This window comes from Drosophila arizonae, chromosome 2 (assembly GCF_054131065.1).
Source record: "Drosophila arizonae isolate 15081-1271.41 chromosome 2, UAZ_ARI_1.0, whole genome shotgun sequence".
Lineage (NCBI taxonomy): Eukaryota > Metazoa > Arthropoda > Insecta > Diptera > Drosophilidae > Drosophila > Drosophila arizonae.
This window is the reverse complement of record NC_142922.1, coordinates 34,558,908-34,571,363: the sequence shown is the minus strand read 5'-3', so window position 1 is coordinate 34,571,363 and position 12,456 is coordinate 34,558,908. Positions and strand designations below refer to the sequence as shown.

General features: G+C 37.8%; 1 long non-coding RNA gene across 1 annotated transcript; it reads left to right on the top strand.

Annotated features, from left to right (window-relative positions):
* Positions 1–1,443: 1,443 nt before the first annotated feature.
* LOC149270958 (uncharacterized) lies at positions 1,444–2,190 on the top strand. Its single transcript, XR_016268879.1, has 2 exons — positions 1,444–1,646; positions 1,751–2,190. It is a non-coding gene; the product is annotated as an uncharacterized LOC149270958 (long non-coding RNA).
* The last annotated feature ends 10,266 nt before the right edge of the window (positions 2,191–12,456 follow it).

Here is a 12,456-nt window from a genome sequence, read left to right as displayed (position 1 = left end):
CGTCCGTCTGTTCGTCTGTCCGTATGTATGAATATATAAGAGCTAGAGACTTCAAATTTGTTTCCTACGTCCGTGTATATCACGCGCATATCAAGTTTTTCTTTATATATCGATAACTACTTATTTTATTATCGATCAAAAACCTTATCAAAAGCTAGTTATTTAATTATATCTCCAACACCTTTAGAGCTAGAGATTCAAAATTTATATGTAGACTTATTGGTATTTTATATAATTTCGATTTTTATTGTAATTTACCCCCCACCCCTATATCCACCCCCTGACCCGCACCTTTGTAAAAGGCGTATTTCAAATACTAGAGACTTGTGCTTTAAAATGTACATACATTTTCACCATCTGATTACGCTCTGAAATTTTCATTAAGATTGTACTTCTAGAAATTAAATTATTCAACAAATGAATTCGTATAATGTTGCCCACAATGCAGCGCAGCTCAAGCGCAGTCGCGGTTAGCAGATCGCGTTCCAATACGTTCGTGTGTATGTATGTGTGTCGAAAAGAGGTGCAGGCTGATTAGAATATCAGATTAGAGGGTTCAGGGTATCTCCTAGTCGAGCAGTCTCGACTAGAGTCTTCTTACTTGTTTAAATTAAAATTGACTCTCGTTTTTGTCAATAGCTTTAAGAAATAAATAAATAAATAAATATACGTGCTTGTGGATGCGTTTGTATGCATGATCTTTTGTTCAACATTTGACCATCTCGGTCGAGCGCATGCAGCGAAATGATTTTGTGTTCCCATATTTTCGTATCCCGAACCTAAAAGTTAGGAGCCGAGCGAATACGAAGCTTTACACTACTTGTCCGGTCTATGTGTTTTATAGTTAGTGATATTGATGTCCAGGGCTGCCAACTTTGCGTTTTCCCGGCCAGATCTGACCATCAGCGGGGTATACACAGTCGAATTTGTTACACGAACATGTTCGCCGCGTTTGCCTACTAACTATGCGAACGCGAACATCATTTTAAAAAAAATTCTGGACTGTGAACATGCCAGCGGAAGAAAAAAATCGAGCTTAATGGCAATGAATTTTTATTTGAAACAAAAGAAGCTTCTTTTTATTTTTTCCAGTTCCCGCCTGTATGAAGCATGCCGACAATTTACTTTTGCTTTGACGACATCAAATGTGTCGTTTTCTTGGACAACTTCATATTTTATGATGCAAAAGTTTTTATTTTTATAGTTTTTGCTTTTATTTTGAAAACAATCAAGAAATTTTCTGTTCATTTTGGCCTATGTTGACTGTTCGAAAATGTTCGTGCGAACACTCGAATCCATTTTCGAATATCTTCGCACGAACGTTCGTAAGATAGAAACATTTCTATTTTTATGCGAGCACGAACGGCGAGCACATTCGAATATTTGACGAACACAGCATGTTCATGTAACAAATTCGTCTGTGGATAGCCCCAACTATCAGCTTCCAAATGCAGGAAAAATTGTAAACTAGCTGTGTGGCGGGAAATTAGGCATTTAAAAAAATCAAATCATCATTATTTAAAGTGCCTCCAAAGTACTTGAATATTATTGGCACAAACATTTCGTACACTGCCGAGGAGAAAATCGATTTTATTGAGCTCGATAATCGTGTGTCAATTTTCGAATAAAAATATAATTCATAACAAGTAAGAAAGTGCTAGTCGATCGTTTCTTTATTTGTTATGTGTGTCGCACAAATGATACTATATTTCCAATACCAATTATGACTAATTGTTTGTTCTTTTTCCAGCCAACCTGTGTGACAGACACAATTTAGTTAATTTAGTTAGAGAGCATTGCGTATTGTGGCCTAGGTCATGACAGCGCTAGCACATAATGCAGTCGGAGCACTGCCGGAAGTGTGGCAAAAATAAGTAAAGTCATTGAAAAAGATAAGGCTCACATGTACGGACTCTATAAATAGACAAATGGACACCAACCCTTGCAACCTCAGAGTCAGATATGTAAGAGACGAACACTGAGCTTTACAACCTCAGCGATAGGATAAGAATAGCTAATAGACCCGCGCGGAGCCTTACAAACTCTGCGATAAGATAAGAATATGTAATAGACCAATGCTGAGCCTTACACACTCAGCAATAGACGCACTAGATTTAAGGGTTGAAATTATGAATGAGTCTGGGTATATAAACCCAGGCTCAGAAGAATAAAGATCAATACGCAACTAAACACCATCAATGTCAAGTGTATTCGTTCAGTCATAATAACCGATTTTGTATTTTTTGATGCTATTCGGTTGGAAATTAGCCATAGGGACAGAATATTAAAAGTCAAAATTGTATAAATTATATATGTATGTAATTTGAATGCAATGATGCAATGATCATAGCAATAGCTATCGATGATTTTCCAATTTTTTTGGCATCATGCCCCGTTTTTTGTTGCGCACTAGACTTGAAGAGAGCATGCTCGATTGCAGTGACGCACCTGTGAATGGTGCCATGCAACTCTCTGAGAGCCGAGCCTGATTCCTTGGTGACTTTGGAGAGGTTGAGCAGGATTTTAAGCTGGTTGTTGACTAACAGCCGCTTATTCTTGAACCGATCACACAAGGAGCCCCAAGCCGATGCAAAGCCGTCGTTTATGACAGGATACTCTGCGACTAGTGCGTTTGAATCGCCTGCTGTTTTCGAATTAAGGTGGAATAGTTTTTCCACTGGAAAAACGCGGGCGGTGCACTTTATGCAGTAATGGCATCGATCTGCCTAGTGAACTGAGCTGTACACCACCCATAGAAGGTATAGCAGCAGTCGAATTTTTCCTCCATGGCTTCAACTTCGTCACTACCAGCCTCCTGGCTATGCGCTTTGGAACACGCTTCATACTGCAGCTGTGACTTTTCCCATAGGACCTTGACCTGATCCCGTCGGATTTTAAGAGCTTGGAGTTGTGCAGCCGGGGTGGAGCCAACCTCCTCAGAATAGTCGATGCGGGACTCAAATTTGATTAGCTTATCCGCAGCTCAGATGAAGTCAGACAGCGACATTTTTACGACAGGACTGCGATTGAATGTACTTGTTGTCTGCGGTTTCCCGGACGAAATGGGTGATGTGTAGTATGTTGTATGTCATATAAGCATATGCTCACAGTATTGTAGTGTATACAATATATGAAGTTGACATATGCCCAAAATATAAGAGTAAGAGCAGCATACTCACAACATAGCAACACTTAGTTGCATTATTTATATTATAACAGCTATACATAAGTGCCGTAATACGATCGGTCACTTATGTACAGACCAGCCTGCAGCGTGGGATTTGCAACGTAAGCATTGTTACGCTCTTGTCCACGCCGCAGCTTAAACGCTAAATGTATATGCCTTCTGCATATGCATACAAACATATACACACACACATACAGCATGCTATATACTCCCATTCTGCCGCTGCTATAAGCGACAGAATTCTTTATGTAAACTTTATGTACTTTAGGCTTAGATTTGATTTGAATAAAATACGGAGGGCATTCGCTATCCAAAACGACAACAGACAAGACATTGTTTTATTTACTTATCATTGTTTTTCGGTCATCACATGGCGACCGTGACCAGTCCTTATAAGGACTAACCGGACCAACAACAACAACGTCCACCGTGTTCTGCTGGATCAACAAAGCAACTTACAACAACAACGTCCACCGTGTTATGCTGGATCAACAAAGCAACTTACAACAACAACGTCCACCGTGTTACGCTGGATCAACAAAGCAACTTACAACAACAACGTCCACCGTAAGAGAAGCAGCAAGTATATCAATTGTCGCCATAGCTCGCAAATAACTGTTAACACTTTTTCGTTGTCTGCAAAAAAGTGTCTTTCAGTGACACAGTCAAAAAAACTCAGACAGAAACTGTTTTTGTCGCGTCTGGCTTAGCTCTCTCGCGCTCTGAGGGAGATAGTTGTTTCTATTTTCGTTTACTCAAGTCAAGTAAGTTGCGTTTGTATGGGTAATCACGCGCGATTGCTGCGTTCTTTTTGTATGTATGTATGCGTGTATTTACATGCACCCGAAGGCAAAAACATTTTCTGCTGAGTTTGTTAGTCAAAGTGTTTTTTGCTGAGAGGCTTTGTGTGAGGGAAAATCGTGTTAGTTTTACGCGACACTCATGTGAGAGCGTCACACGAATGAGTCATCGCATTGCGTCTGAGCGAAACAGATGCTAAAGAAAACAGAGAGTGATGCTCAGAGAGAGACGTGTCTGCACAATTTTTTTTGGTTATGTTGCGAGAAAGAGAATAAACGAAAAAACGCTCAACTCTCATTTGCAAGCTCTGATTGTCGCAGATCAACCACGATGTGGAGCCCAACTTTGTGCCCATCAAATTGCCCTCTTCTGAATGTGAACTAATCAACATATACCCAGCTCAACAACACTTCCCCCGCATGGTGGCAGCAGCAGTGGTGGCACCGGCACTACTACCATAATACATCCGCACCACATCAGCATGTGACACAGGAGACACAGCACATCATTAACAACAACAATAAGCATCTATAAGTATAGAGCCTGTGCGAAGACCAGCGCCGGCCAAGCCCAGCGCGCCCCGAAAACAAATAACAACAACAGCAACGACAGGAGCAGTAGCAAGATCAACAACAACAATAAGCATCTATAAGTATAAAAGCCTGTGCGAAGACCAGCACCGGCCACGCTCAGCGCGTCAAGCTGGGCCCTGGGACCGACAGCGCTACAAAGAGCACGCAACTTAGTATTAAATTAGAGTTAATTATATTAATATACAAAATAGCATATATTAAGAATAATATTTACAACTTAACATTAAGAAAAATTGTAATTAAACATTGTACTACTGAGCGACGATTGCGTTGCTCGGTATAGCGCATGGCCCGTAAAGCCATGCAAATTTTAGACAGGAAGACCACTGCGTTGGTCGAATAGGAAAAAGCAATATACACTTTTATATATATATATATATATATATATATATATATATGATGAATTATATATATAAGATGAATTATATATTTTTAAATAATATGCAAAATGAAAAGAAAAACTAGGCGCAGTGGAGTCTTACATAGGATAAAAAAACGTAAGGCCGAACTGCATAGGCTACTGTACGGACCCCAACAACTAAGTTGGGATACGTCAGTAAAATTACAGGCGGAGATCGAATTTCTCGACCCCGAAGAAAAAAAAATTAAACAAAACAAATCTGCCAGTTCAGAAAAGATTAACGTTAGCAGAAATATTGAAAAACTGGCAGATAAAGTAGAGGTTGTCGAGCCACAACCCAAGAAACAGTTGCCCGTACTAAAAAGGACGTGTCCAGCAGACTGCGAGGGCCCTCTTTTTAGTCCTTATTGCGTCTATTCATGCACAAAGGTGCGTAAATGACATAAAAAAAAGTTTTTTTTTAGCTTGACTTAAGAAAAATTTGAAAATACATTTATTTTATAGTATACTAATAAGACTAAATGATAAGAATAAAAAAGAAAACTTTTTAAATAAAAAAAAAAAAACATAATAATAAAAAAAATAGAAAATTTACTTTGAAATATAAAAATGGGAGGCAAAACCTCAAAGGCTGCTGATAATACAGCAAATGTGGTAAATTTTTTTTCATGGATACCACACCACATCTAGAAACGCATACACTGCTACTAGCTCTGTTGGTGGCCTTAACGGCTATAAATCTGTTAATGAAACCATTTCTATTGTAAAAGCGTACACTAAAAAACGGTATCTGAGTCGTGCAAACGATTTAGATAAAGTTTAAAATCCGAATATTATCTGACATATTGCAGAATTCGCCAACTAAAATAGTTCGTACTTCGAAATGTTCTAAAATGATCGGAAAAATACAAGAAATTTATAACAAAGAACCGAATTTTAGAATAAACTCGTTGACAATATTACAACGGCATTTCGAATTCATTCCAGTATCTGATTTCGAAAATAAATATATAGATACATTTGGAAGTATCGCAAGCCCGCTATTTGGCCTAACTCAAATAGAACAAGTAAAAAAGCTCTAGTCGAGACTGCTCGACTACGAGATCCCCTGAACCCTTGGAGCAATAGATATTTCAATAATTTTTCGCGTCTTTCAGCTTACATAAGAAACACGACACGAACTGCGAACTGCGAACTGCGACACACATACACTCACACATGCGTACACACACAAACGCACACACAGGCACACATACACACACACGCATAAAGACACACATACACACACACATACACACACACATACACAAACACATACACACACAAGCACCCACGCATAAACACGCATGGGCTGCAGTGTGCGCTTACTATGAGAACTTAATTGTTTAATAACTTTTTTTATGGACGTACGATCTTCATGAAACTTTCAGATTATGATTATAACATGAATATACATGTAATTGTCAAAGCACAAGTCTCTAGTATTTGAAATACGCTTTTTACAAAAGTGAGGGTGAGGGGGTGAATTTAGAGGTGGGGGTAAATTTTAACAAAAACCGAAATTGTATAAATTGCATATAAGCATACATTAAAAATTTGGAGACTCTAGCAATAAAGGTGTAGAAGATATAATTTTATAACTGGGTTTCGATAAGGTTTTTTATCGATAAAAAAAGATCGGGTTGAGTTATCGATTTTTAATGATAAACTTGATATGCGCGCTGTAATTACGGACATTTAAAAAAAAATTTGAAGTCTTTAGCTCTTATATCTTCTGAAATCGACGCGTTCGGACAGACGGACAGGGCCAAATCGACTCAGCTCGTCGCCCTGATCAAGAATATATATACTTTGTGGGGTCTGCCACGCCTCCTTCTCCCTGTTACATACATTTCAACAAAACCATTATACCCTGATTTCCCATTGAAAATGGGTTCAGGGTATAACAAGTAAGAAAACTCTAGTCGAGAGTGCTCGACTAGATACTACCCTGAACCCAACAAATAAAAATGCCCATTTAGTATGGCTGAAATTTCAATTTCGATGTATTTAAAAATATAAATAAAATACCAAACTCATTTAATAAAATATAAAAATATTTTGAAACAATTAAAAAAAATGAACATCAGTTGCATCGATCGGGATTCGAACCGTGACTTCTCGATCGAGCGTCATGCAGCTAACTCACTAGGCCACCCCACTCCTGCTAGTGGCGCTGGCAAAACTCAAATAGATTCACTGCTGCTGCGCCATCTACCAAAACTAAACGAAACTAACAGCTGATGTGATGCAACGAATGTTTCTGTAGTAGCTGCTGCACGTGCGTTTGTTAATTGGCCAAATATTTGATTATTTTTTATTAATTTTTGACTGAACGGAATTTAATTTCAGCATATGATCTACATATTATATTGAATATTTGAGAAATTTAAAAAAAAGAAAAATCATTCACAATTAGCTATAGTGGCATCTGATTTGAACTTGAATGTTTTTACTCGATAAAAACATAACGGGATGATTTATCGAATTTTAAAAGCAAACTCGACGTCCGCGCTGTATATACGGTCATTTTAAAAAAAAAATTCAAGTCTCTAGCTCTTATAACTTCGGAAATCGACGCGTTCAAACATACGGACAGACGGACGGACGGACAGACGGACAGGGCCAAATCGACTCAGCTCGTCGCCCTGATCAAGAATATATATACTTTATGGAACTGCCATAAACTGCCACGCCTCCTTCTGCCTTTTACATACATTTCAACAAAACCATTATACCCTGATTTGCCAATGAAAATGGGTTCAGGGTATAAAAAAAAATCAACAAAAAAAAAAAAACGATTCCAGCTATAGTCAATGGTGCAATCATATCGAAACGCTTCTCGATTCAAATCAATCCTTGAACCATTTCTTATTACCATTTCACGGGCTGCCTCTCTTTGAGAAGCACGAATTAAGCCCCTTCTTTGCTGGGTACTAACGCGGCGCCTTTCTCGGGCGATTTCTCGCTCTTCGTCAGATAATTGACTCGCGATATTCCGTTGCCTAATTGCATTATGGGTACGCCGGGAAAGATTAGATCTTCTAGGACGCGGCATTTTTATACCCTGAACCCATTTTCAATGGGAAATCAGGGTATAATGGTTTTGTTGAAATGTATGTAACAGGCAGAAGGAGGCGTGGCAGACCCCACAAAGTATATATATTCTTGATCAGGGCGACGAGCTGAGTTGATTTGGCCCTGTCCGTCTGTCTGTCCGTCTGTCCGTCTGTCCGTCCGTCCGTCTGTCCGTCTGTCCGTATGTATGAACGCGTCGATTTCAGAAGATATAAGAGCTAGAGACTTCAAATTTTTTTTAGAATGTCCGTAATTACAGCGCGCATATCAAGTTTATCATTAAAAATCGATAACTCATCCCGATCTTTTTTTATCGATAAAACACCTTATCGAAAACCAGTTATAAAATTATATCTTCTACACCTTTATTGCTAGAGTCTCCAAATTTTTAATGTATGCTTATATGCAATTTATACAATTTCGGTTTTTATTAAAATTTACCCCCCACCCTTAAATTCACCCCCTCACCCTCACTTTTGTAAAAAGCGTATTTCAAATACTAGAGACTTGTGCTTTGGCAATTACATGCATATTCATGTTATAATCATAATCTGAAAGTTTCATGAAGATCGTACGTCCATAAAAAAAGTTATTAAGCAATAAAGTTCTCATAGTAAGCGCACACTGCAGCCCATGCGTGTTTATGCGTGGGTGCTTGTGTGTGTATGTGTGTGTATGTGTTTGTGTATGTGTGTGTGTATGTGTATGTGTGTGTGTATGCGTTTGTGTATGTATGCGTGTGTGTGTGTGTCTGTATGCGTGTGTGTGTATGTATGCCTGTGTGTGCGTACGTGCCTGTGTGTGTGTGTGTGCGTGTTTCTTGTGTAAGCTGAAAGACGCGAAAAATTATTGAAATATCTTTTGCTCCAAGGGTTCAGGGGATCTCGTAGTCGAGCAGTCTCGACTAGAGCTTTCTTACTTGTTATTAATAGTAATACTGCCCTCGCACAAAACCATATAAAACAAGTAAGAAAGCTCTAGTCGAGACTGCTCGACTACGAGATCCCCTGAACCCTTGGAGCAATAGATATTTCAATAATTTTTCGCGCCTTTCAGCTTACCCAAGAAACACGCACACACACACACACGCATACATACACAAACGCATACACACACACATACACATACACACACACATACACATACACACACACATACACAAACACATACACACACATACACAAACACATACACACACATACACAAACACATACACACACAAGCACCCACGCATAAACGCATGGGCTGCAGTGTGCGCTTACTATGAGAAATTAATTGTTTAATAACTTTTTTTATGGACGTACGATCCTCATGAAACTTTCAGATTAGGATTATAACATGGATATGCATGTAATTGCCAAAGCACAAGTCTCTAGTATTTGAAATACGCTTTTTACAAAAGTGAGGGTGAGGGGGTGAATTTAAGGGTGGGGGGTAAATTTTAACAAAAACCGAAATTGTATAAATTGCATATAAGCATAAGCATTAAAAATTTGGAGACTCTAGCAATAAAGGTGTAGAAGATATAATTTTATAACTGGTTTTCGATAAGGTTTTTTATCTATAAAAAAAGATCGGGATGAGTTATCGATTTTTAATGATAAACTTGATATGCGCGCTGTAATTACGGACATTTTTAAAAAAATTTGAAGTCTCTAGCTCTTATATCTTCGGAAATCGACGCGTTCAAACATACGGACAGACGGATGGACGGACAGACGGACAGGGCCAAATCGACTCAGCTCGTCGCCCTGATCAAGAATATATGTACTTTGTGGGGTCTGCCACGCCTCCTTCTGCCTTTTACATACATTACAACAAAACCATTATACCCTGATTTCCCATTTTCAATGGGTTCAGGGTATAACAATCGAGAAATATAAATATAAATAATTTACACAAATTTATGTTTGAGACAAATACCTGAACTTTCGAGATATTTAGCTTTTGTACGCACGCGCAAAATTATTATTTATAAAGTTTAAAAGTCCAAAAATAAACTTTTTAATAATTAACTTTTTTTTTTTTGAATTTCGAATTTTTAATTATTTTTTGAACAGTCAGGTTTTAATCTTTTGATTTTTTGAATTTTTGCAGATTTTTGATTTGAAATATTTTTCTTTTCGATTTGGAAAATTTTTTTTTTTTGTTGATTTTTTTTTATACCCTGAACCCATTTTCAATGGGAAATCAGGGTATAATGGTTTTGTTGAAATGTATGTAACAGGGAGAAGGAGGCGTGGCAGACCCCACAAAGTATATATATTCTTGATCAGGGTGACGAGCTGAGTTGATTTGGCCCTGTCCGTCTGTCTGTCCGTCTGTCCGTATGTATGAACGCGTCGATTTCAGAAGATATAAGAGCTAGAGACTTCAAATTTTTTTTTAAATGTCCGTAATTACAGCGCTCATATCAAGTTTATCATTAAAAATCGATAACTCATCCCGATCTTTTTTTATCGATAAAAAACCTTATCGAAAACCAGTTATAAAATTATATCTTCTACACCTTTATTACTAGAGTCTCCAAATTTTTAATGTATGCTTACATGCAATTTATACAATTTTGTTGAGGATTGATCTCGAAAAACTCATCATCAAGTGGGCATTTGAGCTAACGGTAAACACAGTCGTCGGCTGATTGCACATTTGTCTCTAGAATAAGAAACCGAATGTTCTGGATTATGAAATAGACGCAAACATAGAAGCATAAGGAGACATCCAGAACATTCGATATGCAGTAGAAGTAGGTATATAAGCGTGCTGTAAGTCGAGCCAAAATTCATTCAGTAAGTTCATTGTGTAAGATCAATGTCAGTGTGTCGGCTCGGTTAGTTAAGTTCAAATCGTCGCGGTACGTGAAGAAGTGTACTTGTTACTGAATATTGTGTTAAATAAACTTTTTGCGTTGCGCCTACATATACCGTGTTTCATTTAAGAAAAACCTTCAACAAATTTCGGTTTTTGTTAAAATTAACCCCCCACCTCTAAATTCACCCCCTCACCCTCACTTTTGTAAGAAGCGTATTTCAAATACTAGTATGTATGCCTGTGTGTGCGTACGTGCGTGTGTGCGTGTTTCTTGTGTAAGCTGAAGGACGCGAAAAATTATTGAAATATCTATTGCTCCGAGGGTTCAGGGGATCTCGTAGTCGAGCAGTCTCGACTAGAGCTTTCTTACTTGTTTCTTTTGGTACATGTACAAAACATTCAGTCCCGAAAATTTTAAGATTTCCGATATCTGGCTCTTTCTTGAACCACAACTCATATGGAGTTTTATTCCCATGTTTTGTTGGACCTGTGCGGTTAATTACATAAACTGCAGTGTTTACTGCTTCTGCCCATAGAAATAATGGTAACTCAGAATTAGAATGCAACATTGATCGTGCAGCTTCAATAATAGTTCTGTTCTCACGTTCCGCAACTCCATTCTGTTCAGGTGTATAAGGAGCATTAACAATATGTTTTATTCCCTTCTTATTAAAGAACAATTTAACTTCTTTATTAATATATTCTCTACCCCCATCGCTGTGAATTTCTTTAATGTTTTCATGAAATTGATTCTGAATTGCCTGAATAAAAATTTGGAGTTTTTCAAATACTTCCGACTTATGACGTATAAAATAAACTTCCCGATAACTTGAATAATCATCTTTAAAGCTAACAAAATACAACTTTTTACCAATAGACTCTACCTCTATCGGACCGCAAACATCAGTATGAATTATCTCTCGTGTCTTTGTTGCACGGTCAATATTTTTGTGAAATGTTAGCCGATGCTGCTTCCCATAAGCACATCCTTCACAAAAGAAATCATTTTCTAGAAAATCAATATTCTTATTTTTCAAATAATCGCGAACATGTCGAACGTTTTGATGACAAAACCTCTCGTGCCATACTTGTAAAGAATCACTTTCTTTCGATTCTATTTTTCTTGTTAAATTACACAATTTTGGCATCAAAACATTCGCATCTAATTTTAATAAGTTTCCGAACCTAGAACCCGTTGCAATTATTTTATTATCACGTCTCAACAAACACTGTGTTCCTTTATTTTTAATAAGACAATCAACACCCCTTTTTGCAGCTGACATAATAGAAAATAAATTGTAAACTATTTCCGGAACATACAAAACATCAAACATTGTCGTCGCCCTTTTATTATTATTGACATAAGTATCAATATCAATATTACCTTTTCCGTGCGCCGTGATATATTTACCGTTACCTACGCCTATCCTCACCCGATTCTCCTTGATTATTTTCCGCTTGACTTCCTGCATTTCTCCTTATGTGACAGGTGTTGCTCTTGTGGCCTTTCTTCTTGCATATATAACACCTGTAGCAGTCCTTCTTCAGATGTCCCATCACGCCGCAGTTATATCACTTCATAATTT